Source organism: Ranitomeya variabilis, chromosome 3 (assembly GCF_051348905.1).
Source record: "Ranitomeya variabilis isolate aRanVar5 chromosome 3, aRanVar5.hap1, whole genome shotgun sequence".
Lineage (NCBI taxonomy): Eukaryota > Metazoa > Chordata > Amphibia > Anura > Dendrobatidae > Ranitomeya > Ranitomeya variabilis.
Genome location: NC_135234.1, coordinates 627332656 through 627354813, shown reverse-complemented (window position 1 = coordinate 627354813; position 22158 = coordinate 627332656). Strand labels below are relative to the sequence as shown.

At 44.0% G+C, this 22158-nt stretch overlaps 1 protein-coding gene across 1 annotated transcript in view; it reads left to right on the top strand.

Moving 5' to 3' along the window:
* The first annotated feature begins 732 nt into the window (after nt 1–732).
* The window catches only part of ARF3 (ARF GTPase 3), a 103505-nt gene continuing 82079 nt past the window's right edge, over nt 733–22158 (top strand). The window contains exon 1 of the mRNA XM_077297475.1: nt 733–883. The gene's annotated coding sequence lies outside the window, so the exon portion shown is untranslated. The remainder of the gene's footprint in view (nt 884–22158) is intronic.

Below are 22158 nucleotides of genomic sequence, written 5' to 3'. Positions count from 1 at the left end.
TGGACTCTGCAGTTATCGAGTCAGCAGATCACTGATTTATCAAAACCTTTTTGCCAGATTTCATGTCATTCTAACCCCAGCTCCGACAAAGTGGGCGCCGCTTGGGTCATGGCGACACCGGCTTGCAAAATTTATGACGAGCGGCAGCATGTGCTACTCCAAACATCTTACTTTGGCACAAGCTGGAGTAAGGTTTGTGGTGAGGAGCACATAGCGGCACTCACCACTGATTAAGAAACGTGAGCGGGAGAATTGCAGGTCTGGATGAATCGCCCCCTTATATGCCCCCCCCATTTACGTGCCCCCCATAGTGTGGATGAGACTGGCTGCGGTTCCTCTGAACGGTGATGGTGGGATATCACAGTATTCCGTTTTGCTGTTATAGCGCCATCATATTCCGCTGCACTTTACACACTGTCACCTGAACGGACTAGTTTCCCCGATACAGGACCACCCCGGCATCAGAACGCTCTATAGCCCCCTATTCCTAGACGTCTGTAGCAGCAGTGTGCACGGCGGGGCCGGAGGTTACACACCCGACCACACCGATTAGCAGGTGTCCCGGAGCAGTATGTCCCTGCACACACGATGGCTGCACGTCACGGTCATGGCTGCTGCTCGCTGCCGCTAATGGATGTGTGGGTGATTGCAGGCATCAGGGCCGCATGTGAGGACCAGGCCTCCTGCCCACTCATTCCTGCAGCAGAATGGAGGAGAGCGCTGCTGCATCTGTTACTGTGGAAACCAGATCAAATCTCGCGAGCGCTTCCCGCACCGCTGACAGAGAAGAGGGGCAACTGTCGCGGTATTTGGCCGGGTGCTTCCGGTTGGAGAGGACAGAAGAGTCGCTGCGGTAGGCGAGGGAGAAGGAGAAGAGGCGCAGGTAGGTGCCAGAAGTGGCGGCGGTGCAGCCATACTGCGTGTTCAGGGTCTGTGGCGGCTCTCGCGTGTTAGCAGCGCTGGATGTGTGTGTCGCCCACGCAAGGAGCACAAGCAGCAGCAGCAGCCTCCATCTTTAATGAGTACCTACCTACTACATTCTCCCTGCTCTGCTGTGAGGAGCGAGCACCTCCATGACAGGAGTCCTTGTGTCCACATGTAAATCAGCCCTGTTACATGAGAGCAGCACTGTCGCCTGCCGCCCCCCCCCGTTTCGCTGTCACCTGCCTGGTCCCCCCCCCTGTGCTGCGCTGTCACCTGCCTGGTACCCCCCGTGCTGCGCTGTCACCTGCCGGGCCCCCCCCCCGTGCTGCGCTGTCACCTGCCAGGCCCCCCCCCCGTGCTGCACTGTCACCTGCCTGCCCCCCCCCCGTGCTGCGCTGTCACCTGCCTGCCCCCCCCCCGTGCTGCGCTGTCACCTGCCTGGTACCCCCCCCCCCCGTGCTGCGCTGTCACCTGCCTGCCCCCCCCCCGTGCTGCGCTGTCACCTGCCTGCCCCCCCCCGTGCTGCACTGTCACCTGCCTGCCCCCCCCCCGTGCTGCGCTGTCACCTGCCAGGCCCCCCCCCCGTGCTGCACTGTCACCTGCCTGCCCCCCCCCCCCGTGCTGCGCTGTCACCTGCCGGGCCCCCCCCCCCCGTGCTGCACTGTCACCTGCCTGCCCCCCCCCCCCCCGTGCTGCGCTGTCACCTGCCGGGCCCCCCCCCCCGTGCCGCAGTGTCGCCTGCCGGTCCCCCCTGCGCCCCGGTATCGCCTGCCGGGCCACCCCCCACTGGGCCATGGTGTCGCCTGCCGGGTCCCCCCCCCCCCGTGCCGCGGTGTCGCCCCAAATTCGAATTTCATTATTGTGCTAGAAAATTGGAAAAATTTAGCTACTTTGCACATTAATGGCCCCAGCAGCCATGGTAAGGCGACTCTCGTTGCTGGGAACCTGCCCAATGTGAACCCTCTCTTTAGGCTAAAGCCTATGTTTATATGGGAAGGTAGGATCCTATATTTGTTATGTAGGGAGATGGCTGCTCTTAGTAAGCATCTGTACACACCTGCTTACTGTTTAGGAAGTGTTGGTCAGTCTTTTGATATAGATTGTACATTTGATCACTCGTATTACTCACCTGATAAGCATGGCAGAGTGAGCTGGCTGATCAAGGACCTGGTTGAAAAAGAGCAACGTGGGCTTGTATAAAGTGATGGATATTTATTTGATTATACATAGTTTCAACTGTTTATAGACACAAAAAATACTAACTTGGTAACTCGCCTTCTGAGTAGTCAGCAGTCTGCTGTCGGCCGTTGTATTTAATTTGCTAATGTTTAGCCAAAATTGGCCATTTTAGCTGATTGTTTATGTATGGTTAGGAAAAAGGGGACCTGAAATGATGAAAATGCTAACTTTGTTATACTTGTATTTTATATATTGAATATCCTTGGTGTTTGTATGTGAGTCAAGTGGGCGGACCTGTTCAGTGATTGACAGTCCTTCCTGTATGACTGTGCATGCAGATATAGCTGTCAGTCACTAGTAGGACCGCCCACTGGACTTGTATATGTACAAACACCAGGGATTTCAATGATTAAAATACATTTAAAATACAGTTATTCTGAATCTTTTTCTGTGTCCTTCTGCTCCGCTTCTCCTTCCCCATACCGTGCTGTCCTCAGATCGGACTGCATGTGCAACGTGACAGGTTCCCTTTAAGGGCCTGTGCAAATAGTAGGAATTACAAACAGATCTTGTGAGCCTGTACATAGATGTGCGTAGGCCCTATGTTATCTGGTAAGTGGGGTGGAGTACCTCCATAATCTAGTATTCTGTAGAGTTGGGTTTAGTATGAGCACATAGAGGGCTACAGGCAATATATTAGAGGTCTGCGCCACACAGATCTATACAATATCTATGTGATCGTGACCTTAAAGGCTCATACTCACTTGCGTGAAATACGGCCGAGTCTCGCATGGTAACACCCGGCTCTGCTGCCGGCACTTGGGAGCGGAGCGTGCAGCTCCATGTATTGCTGTGCGGCCGCACGCTCCGCTCTGGAGTGCCGGCGGCAGAGCCGGGTTGTAACCTGCGAGACTCGGCCGTATTTCACGCAGGTGAGTATGAGCCCTAACACCTAGACTGGAGGTGTCTGGAGACTCTATTTGTGCCTCACAAAACGTGTGTGACGGTCTTGTCTGCAGCTTTCTCCACTCCATCATTTGCTGATTCCATTGTCTTACCGCAGTCATGAAAATCTCAGGAGAGCTGCACACAGTTGTGCTAACCTCATGGAATATGGGGGACTGCAGCCATTGTGCACAGTAGTGATCATTTTAGATTCTGTACATTATAAGTGGTTGATGCATCCTTGCCAAACAGATAATCTCTGCAATTTCTGAAAGTTGTAATGTCTTTGGTTGTAGCACCAGACATCTGCATCACTGTCCCCATTGGGGCTCACAATCTACATTCCCTATCAGTATGTCTTTGGAATGAGGGAGGAAACCCACGCAAACACGGGGAGAACATACAAACTCCTTGCAGATGTTGTCCTTGGTGGGATTTGAACCCAGGACCCCAAACCTAAAAAGCAACACTGAGCCACCGTGCTGCACTGGAGATAGAACACCTCCTTTGTGCCGCATGTGTTTTTACCTGAAATAGTTTTGTCTGATAGTAGAAAAGCATTAAAGAAATAGTGACGTGTTAGAAAAATCTATAGACAATTATTTGTTCAATTCAGAGAAACTTGATTTTGCTGAATTTTCCACTTTCGTCTAAATCCTTCAAGTCATCTCATTTTGGAAATCCATATGCATAATGAAAACTAAGCAAGCAAAGAACTGGAATGGTTTTATTCACCCCCTGAATATTGCAGATTCAGAACCATTAGATGGTTGTGCACTATGAACACCACGGCCTCTTTAAAGGAAACTGGAATCCTGTAAATGCTTCTCATCTTGTCATTATTATAGCAAAGTGTCCTGGCAAGTTTGCAAAAAAAAAAAGTGTCATGAAATTATGATGTACCAGCACTTGAAATCACATTTGTCAGTTACCTTCTCCTTGGCATTGACAGAGAAGTCAGGAATATATCCGGCAGCTTCAACCTCCCACTGCGTGCCAGAGAAGTCGCCTCATGCACATGACGTTTTGGAAAAATTGCTTGGACGTTTTGCTCTAACAAGGGGGTGATAGGAAGCTTTTCTTGGAAACTGAGGTTCAGTGCAGGAGTAAATCCTGCTGACAGGTTCTCTTTAAAAGTAACTTTTAATTCATAAATCGGTCCTGCAGATAAAAATGATCAACTTTGCAATATATCTTATCAGAGATACTTGTTTTTTTATTTTTATTTATCTCCGTTTATTGATCTTTTACTCTTCAATTTATAGGTAAAATCTGCATTCAGTGAAGACTCATTCACATTATTGAGGCAGAAGATGAGTTGGTGCTTATAAAATTCTATGTAAAGGTAGAAGCTAGAGCGAAAGACATTCTACTGAAAGCTCCATGGAACATAGAGCACCAACTGTCATTCTCCTCCCATATACAGTTGTGCTCAAAAGTTTACATACCCCAACAGAATTTTTGCTTTCTTGGCCTTTTTTCAGAGAATATGAACGATAACACCAAAACTTTCTCTCCACTCATGGTTAGTGGTTGGGTGAAGTAATTTATTGCCAAACTACTGTGTTTTATCTTTTTAAATCATGACAACCCAAAACATTCAAATGACCCTGATCAAAAGTTCACATACCCTGGTGATTTTGGCCTGATAACATGCACAGAAGTAGACACAAATGGGTTTGAATGCCTACTAAAGGTAACATCATCACCTGTGACCTGTTTGCTTGTAATCAGTGTGCATAACAGCTGAGTGAGTTTCTGGGATCCAGACAGACTTGCATCTTTCATCCAGCCACTGACGTTTCTGGATTGTGAGTCATGGGGAAAGCAAAAGAATTATCAATGGATCTACGGGAAAAGGTTAATGAGCTGTATAAAACATGAAAGTGATACAAAAAGATATCCAAGGAATTGATAATGCCAGACAGCAGCGTTCAAACTGTGATTAACCCCTTTCTGCCAGCTGACGGAATAGTACGTCAGCTGGCAGATCCCCTGCTTTGAGGTGGGCTCCGGCGGTGAGCCCACCTCAAAGCCGCGACATGTCAGCTGTTTTGTACAGCTGACATGTGCGTGCAATGAGCGCGAGCGGAATCGCGGTCCGCCCGCGCCCATTAACTAGTTAAATGCCGCCGTCAAGCGCTGACAGCGGCATTTAACTAGCGCTCCCGGCTGCGCGGCCGGAGCTGCTCGCACCGCTGACCCCCGTCACATGATCGGGGGTCATCGGTGCATTGCCATAACAACCAGAGGTCTCCTTGAGACCTCTATGGTTGTTGATGGCCGATTGCGTTGAGCGCCACCCTGTGGTCGGCGTTCAAAGTACACCTGCATTTCTGCTACATAGAGGTGATCTGTACTTCACCTCTATGTAGCAGAGGCGATCGAGTTGTGCATGCTTCTAGCCTCCTATGGAGGCTATTGAAGCATGCCAAAATTAAAAAAAAAAGAGTGTTTAAAAATATAAAAAATATATAAAAGTTCAAATCACCCCCCTTTCGCCCCAATCAAAATAAATCAAACAATAAAAAAAAAAATCAAACATACACATATTTGGTATCGCCGCATTCAGATTCGCCCGATCTATCAATAAAAACAAAGGATTAACCTGACCGCTAAATGGCGTAGCGAGAAAAAAAATCTAAACGCCAAAATTACGTTTTTTTGGTCGCTGCGACATCTACACCAAAATGGTATCATTAAAAACGCCAGCTTGGCACGCAAAAAATAAGCCCTCACCTGACCCCAGATCACGAAAATTGGAGACGCTACGGGTATCGGAAAATCGCACTTTTTTTTTTTAAGCAAACTTTGGAATTTTTTTTCACTACTTAGATAAAAAATAACCTAGACATGTTAGGTGTCTATGAACTCGTAATGACCTGGAGAATCATAATGGCAGGTTAGTGTTAGCATTTGGTGAACCTAGCAAAAAAAGCCAAACAAAAAACAAGTGTGAGATTGCACTTTTATTGCAATTTCATCACACTTGGAATTTTTTTCCCGTTTTCTGTTACACAGCATGGTAAAACCAATGGTATCGTTCAAAAGTACATCTCGTCCCGCAAAAAATAAGCCCTCACATGGCCATATTGACGGAAAAATAAAAAAGTTATGGCTCTGGGAAGGAGGGGAGCGAAAAACGAAAAAAGCTCCGGGGGTGAAGGGGTTAACAAATGGAAAATCAGGGGCTCTGTAAAAACAAAACCACGGTCAGGTAGACCAACAAAAATGTCGTCCACAACTGCCAGGAAAATTGTTTGAGATGCAAAGAAAAACCCACAAATGACATCAGCTGAAATACAGGACTCTTTGAAAAGTAGCGGTGTGGCTGTTTCAAGATGCGCAATAAGGAGGCACTTGAAGAACAATGGGCTGCATGGTCGAGTCGCCAGAAAAAAGCCATTACTGTGCAAATGGCACAAAGTATCCCGCCTACAATACGCAAAACAGCACAGAGACAAGCGTCAAAACTTCTGGAACAAGGTAATTTGGAGGGATGAGACCAAAATTAAAATTTTTGTCCACAACCATAAATTACATTTGGAGAGAGGTCAACAAGGCTCGGGCATCGCTGTGACGCAGTGGTTAGCACCGCAGAATTGCAGCGCTGGGGTCTAAGTCCCACCAAGGACCATATCTGCAAGGAGTTTGTATTTTGGCCTCGTGTTTGCATGGGTTTCCTCCAGGTTCTCCGGTTTCCTCCCAAATTCCAAAGACATACTGATAGGGAATTTATATTGTGAGTCCTATCGGGGACAACGATGATAATGTGTGCAAAACTTTAAAGAGCTGCAGAATATGTTAGCGCTATATAAAAATAAAGATTAATATTTATAATGAAAGGAACATCATTCCTACTGTAAAGCACGGAGGTTGATCACTGATGTTTTGGGGATGTGAGCTACAAAGGCACAGGAAACTTGGTCAAAGTTGAGGGAAAGATGAATGCTGCACGTTATCAGAAAATACTGGAGACAAATTTGCACTCATCAGCCCGGAAGCTGCGCATGGGACTTACTTGGACGTTGCAACATGACAACGATCCAAAACACAAGACCAAGTCGACCTGCCATTGGCTACAGCAGAACAAAGTGAAGGTTCTGGAGTGCCCACCTTAGTCTCCTGACCTCAATATCATTGAGCCACTCTGGGGAAATCTCAAGCATGCAGTTCATGCTAGACAACCCAGGAACTGGAGGCTTTTTGCCAAGAAGAGTGGGCAGCTTTGCCATCTGAGAAAATAAAGAACCGCATCCACAACTACCACAAAAGACTTCAAGCAGCTGTCATTGATGTTAGAGGGGGCAATACACGGTATTAAGAAATGGGGTATGTGAACTTTTGATCAGGGTCATTTGGATGTTTTGGGTTGTCTTTATGATGTGATAAGAGAAAACACAGTAGTTTGACAATAAATGGCTTCACCCAACCACTAACATGAGTGGAGAGAGAGGTTTGGTGTTATCATTCATATTCTCTGAAAAAAGGCCAAGAAAGCAAAAATTCTGCCAGGGTATGTAAACATTTTAGCACAACTGTATAGTTTCCCCTACAAAAGGAGCCATTGTCATTATGTTACAGTAGAGACTGCTGCTTCCCTCATAAGTAGGCAGAAAGTTCTTTATTGCCTGCCTCACGATGACAGAATAAAGCCTGCTCTTAGTATTCGCATGACAAAATTACACGTCTCCAGGAAGAAAAGATTGAGACGTGAAGGAAGTTGTCTGAATAAACAGACATACAACTCTCCTTGTATTCATTATAACAAAGCGAGTCGCTATTAGTCATGTTCTTTAGAAGATTGCTCTTTGGTTTAATACAACATTTTTGGAATCTAAATGAGGTGCTAATGCTTTAATCAGATCCTAGCCATGTACTACCTAAAATCATTTAGAGAGGTTGACAATATAATCCCCAGTGATCATGTTGTCTGAGCCTTTGTCAGAGCTATTAGTCAATAACATCACCCTATGTACGAGTATACCGCCGATGTATGTCACTGTGGGGGTATGCAGGGGCTTCTGTTGCCCATAGGGTCCTATTATTAAATGGAGCATATGCCACATAATGTATCTCATCTTGCCTTGACCCTTTGTGTAGTAAAGTACTCTCCCACACTATTCTATTACCGATATTGAATCAACATATACCCGCTGCGATGCTTGAGTGCAAGGCTAGGTTCAGATAAGCGTATGAAAAAATTGTCTGCTTTTCATCCAGAAAACTCAGATGATTTTCATTCATGTGTCTATTATTTTATTCCCTTGGGGTAATCAGATTTGTACCTCATTTTAATATCTACATGATCCTAGTTTCCTAGATTAAACATGTGATGCAGTACCTATGTCTTGTTTTTATGCATCCATTGACTTGAATGATCCAGTCTTTTCTGATCTGCAGAAGAGAATAATGCATGCTGTGATCGATGGGGGAAAATAAAACCTGTCATCTGTGCCGCTCTATTGGGTTATTTGTGCTGCCGAATCCTACTAAAAAAGGACACCTCTGTACTTACACGTGTAAACGAGACCCAGGAATGTTTTGATATGATAGAAAGAATAAACTTGCCCTTATGACCTGGTTAAAAAGTCTGCTAGGGGCACTAGGGTGGATTAAAAAAAAATGGCCATGTCTAAAGAGTATGGGCATGGTGACGTGCCATGTAGTCTGGTGTCACCTGGACAATGGGCATCCTTTAGCTGTGGTAACACACCGTATAGAAGGAGGTTTTCACCAGTTGGAGACCATCAATACTATTCTTTTATAATTGGCTTTATATAGTATGTTTTCTTGACAGCACTTTTTTTTTTTATTGTAGTATAATAAATATCTTGATTTATACTATTACACAGTCATCACATATATGTAAGAATGGTTCCTCCACCTGTACCTGAGCAGTCCAGGCATGAAGGAAACTGGCACCACTGGTGGAGCAGGTTGCAATATAACATAATGGAAGGGACACGTGTGAAGGGAAAGCTGCGCTCCTGGCTGGAAGGTGTGGATGCCATGTAAGAAGTCCACAGCACTCGAGTAGACCAAACGGTTAAAAGGGTAGTAATGTTTCAGCAAATGAGTGTTTTCTATGAAGAAAAGCTATGCATTTTCCTTTATCTACTTTCTGTATCAGTTGCTTTGGTTGTTCCAGATCACTCACAAGCCCTTCATTGTTTACTTCCAGCGCTGATAACTGGGTTGCTACTGTTAGGAGCCATGCAGCTGTGTCTATCATATGACTGTGACTTCATGTACAAGGCCGAAAAAGGGCTCTTGTTGGAGAGCATGGGGCTGTACCTCCATATTCCCCTGATCTCATGTCTCTTTGCTATAAAACAAATATTATTTTTCAAAGACCATCTCTTTGACATCAAATTAATATTTATTTTTGTGTGAGCATGAAAGGCACGTATGAATGCCCCATCGTAGTCCCCTGGCTATTTTTAGCAATTCTACGTAATTCTGCCAGATGCAGGTAGCATTTATAACCCCATGTAGGACATTGTTAAATGAATCGAGCGTTCGGAAATAATACTTTCTCTCCATCCAGGCCTATAAATAATTCACTACCTGCCTGGATCACTGGATCAGGGCACAATTCACACCATCTGTGCCACATCTTGAGATGCATAATTTAGATCCCAACCTGGATATACATTTAACAGCTTTTCACAAAAAGTAGAAAATCAAGCCGTTTAGCAGCAGTATATCACACAAGATGAGTAAATAATTTTACCAGTACGTACATACGGTATGTACATATTTAGCCTTCATATCCCTTTTGAATGGTCATTAAAACTATGGATTCCAGTTGTGTTGTGCATAATTTAGACTCTAAAATGTGGCCATAATAACCTAGCCTTGGGCTTCATTCAGACATCAGTGATTTTCCTCATACGCCAAACAAAACTGAGTTTCATCTGTGATTAATTTCTCACATGAAAAAAGAAAATGCAAACCTTCTACTAATAATGGCAATGCTAAAAAAAAAAAAAAAAAGACGGCACATGGATGATAGTGTTCATGTGAACCACCCCCCATAGACTACAAGAGGTATGTGTTTCAACCATGGAGAGAAGAATGTGCATGAAAACCGGACGTCTATGAGGCCTTATTCTGTATAAACGTCATTCTTCTCTGTGATACTTCTTATACATTTTACCAGGATTGTATACAGTTATTAAAAGAAGTCGGCTGCACATTTAGCTTTTGTATTTTCTGGCTCCTTCTATAATAAATGTTTGGAATATTTGGTAGATAGAAGGCACACAGCTTGAGGCACACAGCACCTCCTAAAAATAAAAAGTTCATACATGGCACTTATATTTATAAAGTCATTAAAACTGAAGAGATGAAACTTCTCCAAATGCTGATAATTGTTCTTGTCAAGGAGTCAACAAATATCCTACTTGGGTGATTTAGATATGCAGCTGCCAATATTCACATAAGTTCCTGGGTTCTAGTGTTCCCAATCTAACCGGCTACCCAGTGTTCTGAAATACACACTTCAATAGGACTGTGCTGTGATGCTACAAACAATGGAGAAGAGTGATGCATTTTCGGTGGTTAAATTAACTCCGTTAGTAGGATGAACCCGCCTAAGCTGTCTATATGGGCATGTAGGACATAGAAAGTTGACTTAATTGACGCCTTGATAGCGAACTGATGTCTGATTCCAGAGAAATCTAAGGTATTTTTTTAAATATGCAAATGAGCTATGGGCAGGACACAGAATCCCCTTGAGAATCTCTTCAGAGCTTCTATTACACTAGGTGGTGGCCTGATTCTAACGCATCGGGTATTCTAGAATATGTATGTATGTATGTATGTATGTATGTCGCGCTTAGCACAGCCACGTAGTATGTAACACAGCCACTTAGTATATAGGACAGCCACATAGTATATAGCAGCCACAAAGTAAATAGCAGCCATGTAGTTTATAGCACAGCCCACGTAACAGACAGCCACGTAGTATATAACACAGCCTCGTAGTATATAGCAGCCACGTAGTATATAGCAGCCACATAGTATATAGCACAGCCCACATAACAGGCAGCCACGTAGTATACAGCACAACCACGTAGTATATAGCAGCCACGTAGTATATAGCACAGCCCACGCAGTATATAACACTGCCCACGTAGTATATAGCAGCCACATAGTATATAGCACAGCCCACATAACACAGACAGCCACGTAGTATACAGCACAACCACGTAGTATATAGCAGCCACGTAGTATATAGCACAGCCCACGTAATATATAGCACAGCCCACGCAGTATATAACACTGCCCACGTAGTATATAGCAGCCAGGTAGTATATAGCACAGCCCACGCAGTGTATAACACAGCCCACGTAGTATAGCGCAGTGTGGGCACCATATTCCTGTTAAAAAAACAACTTAAAATAAAAAATAGTTATATACTCACCCTCTGGCGTTCCACCAAAGCTGTCCCGATGCGCGAGATGCTGCAGCCAGCTTCTGTTCCCAATGAAGTCGTCTGGGTAATATCTATTGCAAAACAATGGGGAGACAAAGTGCAATAGGGTCTTATCCACGTTACACAGAGGAGAATATACACCAAATTTGCTCACCTGGTTAGGATGAGATTAGAGCATGTAGATAGCGGCTGCTGCAGATCCACATGTGTTCACCGACCAAAGAAATTAATGTCTTCAAAGGGAGATTTGTAGTTAAAATTCCACGCTGCCGCTAAGATGAATTTCAGGAGAGTATAGTGGTATTTCCTGATGAAGGGGGCATGAGACCCCTGAAACGCGTTGAATAAAACCACTGTGAATCAACTATACTCTCCTGAAATTCGTCTTAGCGGCGACGTGGAATTTTAACTACAAATCTCCCTTTAAAGACATTAATTTATCTGGGTAATATCGCAATGCATCACTGGGAACGGAAGCTGGCGGCAGCATCGCGCGCATTGGTGGACGACGGGAGGTGAGAATAGCACAATTTTTTATTTTTTTAAATTATTTTTAACATTATATCTTTTTATTATTGATGCTGCATAGGCAGCATCAATAGTAAAAAGTTGGCCCGGGATGGGGCGACACACTGGCACTGACTCAAGGGGACTAGGGAGGGGCCAATTCGCAGCCGGACTAAGCCTGTCACTGATTGGTCACGGTCGGCCGCGACCAATCAGCGACGCAGGATTTCCGTTACGGAAGTTAGTTACAGACAGACAAACAGACCGAAGTACCCCTTAGACAATTATATATATACTAGATGGTGGCCCGATTCTAACGCATCGTGTATTCTAGAATATGTATGTATATAGCAGCCACGTAGTATATAGCAGACACGCAGTATATAAACAGCCACGCAGTTTATAACACAGCCCACGCAGTATATAACACAGCCCACGCAGTATATAACACAGCCCACGCAGTATATAGCACAGCCCACGCAGTATATAGCACAGCCCACGCAGTATATAGCACAGGCCACGTAGTATATAGCAGCCACGAAGTATATAACACTGCCCACACAGTATATAACACAGCCCACGTAGTATATAGCAGTGTGGGCACCATATCCCTGTTAAAAAAAATAATTAAAATAAAAAATAGTTATATACTCAACTGCCGGCGTCCAGCGAAGCTGTCCCAATGCGCACGCTGCTGCCGCCAGCTTCCGTTCCCAGCGATGCATTGTGAAATTACCCAGATGACTTAGCGGTTTTTTTATTATTTTTAATATTAGATCTTTTTACTATTATAATAATATAATAATTTTTATTTATATAGCGCTAACATATTCCGCAGCGCTTTACAAATTATAGTGGGGATTTGTACAGACAATACACATTACAGCGTAACAGAAATCACAGTTCAAAACAGATACCAGTAGGAATGAGGGCCCTGCTCGCAAGCTTACAACCTATGAGGAGAAGGGGAGACACGAGAGGTGGATGGTAACAATTGCTTTAGTTATTTGGACCAGCCATAGTTTAAGACTCAGGTGTTCATGTAAAGCTGCATGAACCAGTTAACTGCCTAAGTATGTAGCAGTACAGACATAGAGTGCTGTTAACTGCATAAAGTGTATGAGAACATGATGAGAGGAACCTGATTGTTTTGGTTCTTTTTGTTTTTTTGTTTTTTTTTGAATGGGCCACACAGGGATGGTTAGGTTAATGCATTGAGGCGGTAGCCCAGTCTGAACAAATGAGTTTTTAGAGCACGCTTAAAACTGGGGGGATTGGGGATTAATCATACTAACCTAGGTAATGCATTCCAAAGAATCGGCGCAGCACGTGTAAAGTCTTGGAGACGGGAGTGGGAGGTTCTGATTATTGAGGATGCTAACCTGAGGTCATTAGCGGAGCGGAGGGCACGGGTAGGGTGGTAGACTGAGACGAAAGAGGAGATGTAGGGTGGTGCTGAGCCATGGAGTGCTTTGTGGATGAGGGTAGTAGTTTTGTACTGGATTCTGGAGTGGATGGGTAGCCATTGTAATGACTGGCACAAGGTAGAGGAATCGGTGTAACGGTTGGTGAGGAATATGATTCTGGCAGCAGCATTCAGGACAGATTGGAGCGGGGAGAGTTTGGTAAGAGGGAGGCCGATTAGTAGAGAGTTACAATAGTCCAGACGAGAATGAATAAGTGAGACAGTAAGAGTTTTTGCAGAGTCGAAAGTAAGAAAAGGGCGAATTCTAGAAATGTTTTTGAGATGCAGATAAGAGCGAGCCAGTGATCGGATGTGGGGGGTGAATGAAAGCTCAGAATCAAGGATGACCCCAAGGCAGCGGGCATGTTGCTTTGGAGTAATGGTGGAACCACACACGGAGATGGCAATGTCAGGCAAAGGTAGGTTAGTAGAGGGAGAGAACACGAGGAGTTCAGTTTTTGACAGGTTCAGTTTCAGATAGAGGGAGGACATGATGTTAGAGACAGCGGTAAGACAATCACTGGTGTTTTCTAAAAAGGTCGGCGTGATAACAGGAGAAGAGGTGTATAATTGGGTGTCGTCAGCATAGAGATGGTACTGGAAGCCAAATCTACTGATTGTTTGTCCAATAGGGGCAGTATACAAAGAGAAGAGGAGGGGGCCTAGGACTGATCCTTGAGGAACCCCAACAGTAAGGGGAAGGTGAGAGGAGGAGGAACCAGCAAAACATACAGTGAAGGATCGGTCAGAGAGATAGGAGGAGAACCAAGAGAGAATGGTGTCCTTGAGGCCGATGGAGCGGAGCATAGTGAGGAGGAGCTGATGATCCACAGTGTCGAATGCTGCGGAGAGATCCAAGAGAATTAGCATGGAGTAGTGACCATTAGTTTTAGCTGTTAGTAGGTCATTAGAGACTTTAGTGAGGGCAGTTTCAGTAGAGTGTAAAGAGCGGAAACCAGATTGAAGAGGGTCGAGAAGAGAGTTATCTGAGAGATAGCGGGTAAGACGGGAGTGGACCAGGCATTCGAGGAGTTTAGAGATGAAGGGAAGATTAGAGACAGGTCTATAATTAGCGGCACAATTTTGGTCGAGGGAGTGTTTTTTAAGTAATGGATGTATGATGGCATGCTTAAATGAGGAGGGAAAAATACCGGAAGTGAGGGAAAGGTTAAATATTTTTGTTAGGTGAGAGGTGACAGCCGGGGAAAGGGACTGGAGGAGATGTGACGGAATGGGGTCACTGGTGCAAGTGGTCGGGCGAGAAGATGCAAGGAGCCTGCTTACTTCTTCTGTAACTGGTTCAAAGTCAGAGAGTGAACTAGATGCAGTGGGGGAGGGAGGACTGTGCATGGTATGAAGAGATTGGGAGATGATTTCCTGTCGAATGTGGTCGATTTTTTTCTTTGAAGTAATTGGCCAGATCGTCAGCGTGGAGATCTGTGGTTGGGGCCTGCTCTCTTGGGTTGAGGAGGGACTGGAAAGTGTCAAAGAGACGTTTAGGGTTATTTGACAGTGAGGTGATGAGGGTGTTGAAATAGGTTTGTTTGGAGAGGTGAAGGGCAGAGTTGTATGTTTTTAGCATGAACTTATAATGGATGAAATCTTCGGGTAGATTAGATTTTCTCCACAGACGTTCGGCGCACCTGGAGCACCGCTGCAGGAAATGTGTTTGCAGCGTGTGCCACGGTTGTCGCTGTCTGTGCCGAGTTGTTCTATGTATAGGAGGTGCAGCTTCATCCAGGGCACTTTGCAGGGTTTCATTGTAATGCTTCAGAGCAGAATCAGGACATGAGATGGAGAAGATTGAGGCCAATGAGGACTGCAAGTTCTTCATAAGTTTCTGGGTGTTAATGGCCTGTATGTTTCTATAAGTGTGGAAAGTGGGGGTGACCTGAGCGGGGTGGCAGTTCTTGATAGAGAATGAAAGAAGGTTGTGGTCAGAGAGCGGGAGAGGGGAGTTTGTGAAATCATCCACTGAGCAAAGTCGGGAGAAGACCAAGTCAAGGGAGTTTCCATCTTCATGCGTTGGAGAGTTAGTATGCTGCGAGAGGCCGAAAGAGGAGGTTAGAGATAAAAGGTGAGTAGCAGATGGGGAGAGGGGGAGAAGCAATGGGGATGTTGAAATCACCCATGATAAGGGTGGGAGTGTCACAGGAGAGAAAGTGTAGAAGCCAGGTGGCAAAGTGATCCAGGAACTGATGAGAGGGGCCGGGAGGACAATACACCACCGCCACTCGCATGGAGAAGGGGACGTAGAGTCTGACAGCATGGACCTCAAAGGAAGGGAATACAAGTGAGGGTACTTGGGGGATAACTTGGAAGGTACATTTGGGTGAAAGGAGCAGACCAACGCCTCCACCTGCTCTGTTGTCTGATCTTGGGGTATGAGAAAAGTGTAGTCCACCATATGAAAGAGCAGCAGCGGTGGTGTCTGACTGCTGGATCCAGGTTTCAGTAAGAGCCAGGAGATTAAGAGAGTTAGAAAGGAAAAAGTAATGAATGAAGGAGAGTTTATTACACACAGAGTGAGAATTCCAAAGGGCACAATTGAAAGAGACAGAAAGCATGCAGGGAATATTAATAAGGTTAGAGGGGTTTCTGAGTGTAGCAGTTGGGAGATTTGACTGGCTATAACATGGGGGGCCGGGGTTGGGAGAGATGTCTCCAGCGACTAGGAGAAGGAGGATAGAAAGAGTGAGCAGATGGTTAAGTGATTTGTGAGAGCGTCTCTTGTGTTGGATGGTGGGACTGAATGGATCTGCGCTGTTAAGCAATGTGAACAGAGCATGAGTGCTATACATAGGAGAAGCAAGGACAGAGGGGCCGATATGGATGGAGTGTAGAAAGTTAATGCAAGGGCGGTGAATGTGAGTGAATGCAGCAGCCAGGATATAGATTATACAGATAGATATGGTGAGTATTTGTTCTGTTTCAAGTGAATAGGGAATAGATTTAGATTGTCTTACCTGTCTCCTGCCCTGTCTAACTGCCATGTTATCACTGCCGAATACTTAGAAAAAACTACTTTGAATAAAAGTACACGAATAATAGTGCACGAATGCATCCCCAAACTATGTCTACATTTATAGAAGACTAGCTCTTAGATCTCACTTTTTTTTTTTTTGGGTGTTTCTCCCCCTCTCGTTACAAATCAATCTAACTCTGTTGAGACAGCAGGACACAATAAATGTAGTGATCAGATAAACAAATGTCCAGGTCTACATGGATCATAAACCCCTTTGAAACAGTTATGTGATCTCTCTGCATAAGGACAAGCAGAAGTGAGTTAAATATCTATAAACACAAACAAATGCATTATAACATAACTAACATATATAGATATATGCAGGATTCAATGCCGAAGATAGAATGACTCAGATACCATTCAAGCTGCTTGCTGTCAGGGAATGGAGCAATAGACATGCAGGATATTTCAGTTCAGAGAATGAATGATATGTTTACCATTCAAGCTGCTTGCTGTCAGGGAATGGAGCATAGGCAGCATCAATAGTAAAAAGTTTGTCACACAGGGTTAATAGCAGCGTTAACGGAGTGCGTTACCCACGGCATAACGCGGTCCGTTAACACTGCCATTAACCCTGTGTCAGCGCTGACTGGAGGGGAGTATGGAGCGGGCGCCGGGCACTGACTGGACGGAAGTAGGGAGGGACTAATTCTCGGCCGGACTGTGCCCGTCGCCAATCAGCGACGCGGGATTTCCGTTACAGACAGACAGACGGGAGTACCCCTTAGACAATTATATATAGATAAAAGCGGGCATTACCATTGTGAGACATGTAATGACTGACAGTCTGCTCTGCTGATCTCACTGCACAGCCGCCATATCAGCAGAAAAATCAAAGTTATAGCTCAGAATAAAGCGATACAAAAATAATTATTTTTTCTATAAAATAGTTTTTATTGTGTAAAACCGCCAAAACATAAAACAAGATATAAATGAGGTATCGCTGTAATCGTACTGACCCGAAGAATAAAGCTGTCTTAGGCTGGGTTCACATTGCGTTTTAAAAGTCCGTTAGACAGACTGCGTTACACCGCGTTATGCAGTCCGTTAACGCTGCCATTATGATTATTTCGGGCGCATCGCTAGTGCACACCCATAATGGGCATGCGCTAGCGATGTGCCATCATTGAGTGACGGACGCGGGCTGCAGGGTTTCCGGGTCCGTCACCGCTAGCGCAGATAGAGCACCTGCTAGCTCTATCTGCGCTAACATTATGACAAGTCGGCACTTGCGTTAACAGCAGCCCGTGTTAATGTGTTGAACCTGGCCTTACCAATTTTACTACACGTGGAACGGTATAAAAGCAAAAAGCAATTCCTGAATTGCTGGGTTTTGTTCATTCTGTCCCCCGAAAATTGGAATAGAAAGCGATCAAAAAATGGCATGTGCCCGAAAATGGTACCAATGAAAACAAGCCATAACATGACTGTCAGCCGAAATATGAAAAAATTATAGCTCTCAAAATATATGGTAATGCAAAAACTAGTTTTCAAAATAAAAAACGTCTTTTAGGCCTCTTTCACACGTCAGTGTCTCCAGTACGTGTGGTGACAATTTTCACACGTATCGGAGACACATGCACGTAGACCCATTCAAATAATGGGTCTGTGCACATATGTGTTTTCTCACGGACCGTGTGTCCATGTGCCCCACACGTCGACATGTCCGTTTTTGTGCAGCTGCACGGATCACACGGACCCATACAAGTCAATGGGTCCGTGTAAACACATACTGCTTACGGATGCCGTCCATGTGCTGTCCGTGTGCCGTCCGTGTGCTTTTTTAAAGTTATAGGGTTAATATTGAAACAAATTGTTTCTTTACTAGCCAGGTGTCTAGACCTTGACATATTTGTTACGCCAAAGGACTACTAACACACAAGCCAAAGCCAAGATGTCATTGAGACAAATGTTTTTGACACGCTTTAAATACATAATCACTAATGGATCACACCTTTTGACATCTCTAACCATTTAATTACCACTAGAACGAGAAGAAACAAGGTCCTCAGACACCAATAACTTTCAATATAAAAAGATCTTTATTCAAATACACAAATAATTTTTGTTAAAAAACAATTAAAAGATAGGAGATGCAGGTAGCCCATGCAAGTGATGGAAAAACGCAAACGCTGGACAAAAAATCAAATTATGCGAAAAATAAAGCAATACATATATATACAGTTAGGTCCATATATATTTGGACAGAGACAACATTTTTCTAATTTTGGTTATAGAAATTACCACAATGAATTTTAAACAAAACAATTCAGATGCAGTTGAAGTTCATACTTTCAGCTTTCATTTTTGAATTGTTTTGTTTAAAATTCATTGTGGCAATGTCTGTAACCAAAATTAGAAAAATGTTGCCTCTGTCCAAATATATATGGACCTAACTGTATATGTATAAGGTATGCCATAGATATGAATACCATGAATATTAGAGTTTATGTGCAAAATATAAAGTGTATAGTGCAAAGATAATTGAGTCAATTCATATAATTGCAATTACTCTAAAGGCATAAGATGACACACACTAGGCCAATAGTATTAGAGTAAAAAATAAGGCTACATAGCCAATAGTACCAATGTGCACATCATAACCTAGAAAAAACAAAGTATAAGAATGCCGATAGTAAGAAAAATATACAAAGTTATTGTTAATACCTTACCAAAATATAGGTCCAGCGTGCCCCTTAAATTATAGGGTTAATCCACAGACAAAACTGGCGTGGGCTCCCGCGCAATTTTCTCCGCCAGAGAGGGAAAGCCAGTGACTGAGGGCAGATATTAATAGCCTAAAGCGGGACCATGGTTATTGCGCCGCCCCGGCTAAAAACATCTGCCCCAGCCACCCCAGAAAAGGCGCATCTGTAAGATGCGCCTATTCCGGCACTTAACCTCTCTCTTCCCACTGCCCTGTGGCATTGGCATATGGGGTAATAAGGGGTTAATGTCACCTTGCTATTGTAAGGTGACATTAAGCCTGGTTAATAATGGAGAGGTGTCAATAAGACACCTATCCATTATTAATCCAATAGTAGGAAAGGGTTAAAAATACATACATTAAGAATAAAGTCTTTTATTGAAAGAAAGAAACACACAGGTTTTTAATATCTTTGTTGTATGCTCAATCCAAACCGAAGCCCTCGTTGTTCTGTAAAAAACAAACAAAAACAAAACAATAATATCCCATACCTGTCCGCAGTACAGTCAACTCCCACGCTGTAAATCCATCTCAAGGGGGTTAAATACTGCCGCTCCCGGCTGTAAAAGACTGGGGAATGAATGAAATGCAGGCTACATAAAGATACCAAATGTAAATTTTTGGTGAAGAATCAAAAAGTGGAATACAATTGTGAAGTTGAACGAAATTTATTGGTTATTTTAAATTTTTGTGGAAATTGAAAAACTGAAAATTGGGGCGTGCAATATTATTCGGCCCCTTTACTTTCAGTGCAGCACACTCACTCCATAAGTTCATTGTGGATCTCTGAATGATTCAATGTTGTCCTAAACGCCTAATAATTATAAATATAATCCACCTGTGTCTAATCAAGTCTCCGTATAAATGCACCTGCTCTGTGATAGTCTCAGGGTTCTGTTTGAAACACAGAGAGCATCATGAAGACCAAGGAACACAACAGGCAGGTCCGTGATACTGTTGTGGAGAAGTTTAAAGCCGGATTTGGATACAAAATGATTTACAAAACTTTAAACATCCTAAGGAGCTCTGTACAAGCGATCATATTGAAATGGAAGGAGTATCATACCACTGCAAATCTACTAAGACCCGGCCTATATGGAAGAGTGGCAAGAAGAAAGCCATTTCTCAAAGATATCCATAAAAAGTGTTGTTTAAAGTTTGCAACAAGCCACTTGGGAAACACACCAAACATGTGGAAGAAGGTGCTCTGGTTAGATGAAACCAAAATCGAACTCTTTGGCAACAATGCCAAACGATATGTTTGGCATAAAGGCAACACAGCTCATCACCCTGAGCACACCATCCCCACTGTCAAACATGGTGGCAGCATCATGGTTTGGACCTGCTTTTCTTCAGCAGGGACAGGGAAGATGGTTAAAATTAATGGGAAGATGGATGGAGCCAAATACAGGACCAAAAGACCTGACACTGGGACGGAGATTTGTCTTCCAACAAGACAATGATCCCAAACATAAAGCAAAATCTACAATGGAATGGTTCACAAATAAACGTATCCAGGTGTTAGAATGGCAAAGTCAAAGTCCAGACCTCAATCCAATCGAGAATCTGTGGAAAGAGCTGAAAACTGCTGTTCACAAACTATCTCCATCAAACCTCACTGAGCTTGAACTGTTTGCCAAGGATGAATGGGCAAGAATTTCAGTCTCTCGATGTACAAAACTGATAGAGACATACTCCAAGCGACTTGCAGCTGTAATCGCAGCAAAAGGTGTCACAACAAAGTATTAAGGGGCCAAATAATATTGCACGCCCCACTCTTCAATTTTTGAATTTCCACAAAAATTTAAAATAACCAATAAATTTTGTTCAACTTCACAATTGTGTTCCACTTGTTGATTTTTCACCAAAAATTTACATTTGGTATCTTTGTTTGAAGCATGATATGTGGGAAAAGGTTGAAAAGTTCCAGGGGGCCGAATACTTTCGCAAGGCACTAATATAAATAGATAGATATAGTAGACATTTATTTTATCTATTCTATTCTATCTTGTCAGTGTGATTTTACTGTAGAGCGCACTGAATTACCGGCTTTTCTATAGGACACCGGTGCATATTTCTCGCAAGTCACACTGATGGTCCGTGTGGTGTGCAAGTTTTTCTCGCACCCATCGACTTTAATTAGCGAGTTTCTGCCAATGTACGGTGAAAATCGCAGCATGCTGCGATTTCTCTCGCACGTATAATACGGCCGAGAAAACAACGGATGATAGTAGCTGCCCCATAGATTAACATTGGGCCGAGTGCTATACGATTTTTGTTTTATTTATTTTTTTATTCTCATAGCACTCGTCCGTATTACGGTCTAGTGTGACTCCGGCCTTAGGCTACTTTCACACTAGCGTCGTTTGCAATACGTCGCAATGCGTCGTTCAGGAGAAAAAACGCATCCTGCAAAGTTGTCTGCAGGATGCGTTTTTTCCCCATAGACTTACATTACCGACGCATTGCGACGTATTGCCACACGTCGCAACCGTCGTGCGACGGTTGCGTCGTGTTTTGGCGGACCGCCGGCACAAAAAAGTTACATGTCGAGTCCGCCATTTTCGACTGCGCTTGCGCGGCCGAAACTCCGCCCCCTCCTCCCCGGACCTTGCAATGGGGCAGCGGAAGCGTCGTAAGACTGCTTCCGCTGCCCACGTCGGGCATTTATTTCACAGTATGCGTCGGTACGTCGGCCCGACGCACTGCGACGGGCCCGTACCGACGCTAGTGTGAAAGCAGCCTTAAACGGATAATCATTCAAAGTTTGAAAATGGCTAATTTTTTACATTTTTGTAAATTTTTTTAAATATTTTTTATAAATAAACACAAAACATCTCGACCTAAATTTACCATTATCATAAATTATAATGTGCCATGAAAAACAATCTTAAAATCACTGGGATATGTTGAAGAATTCCAGAGTTATTACCACATAAAGTGACACTGGACAGATTTAAAAA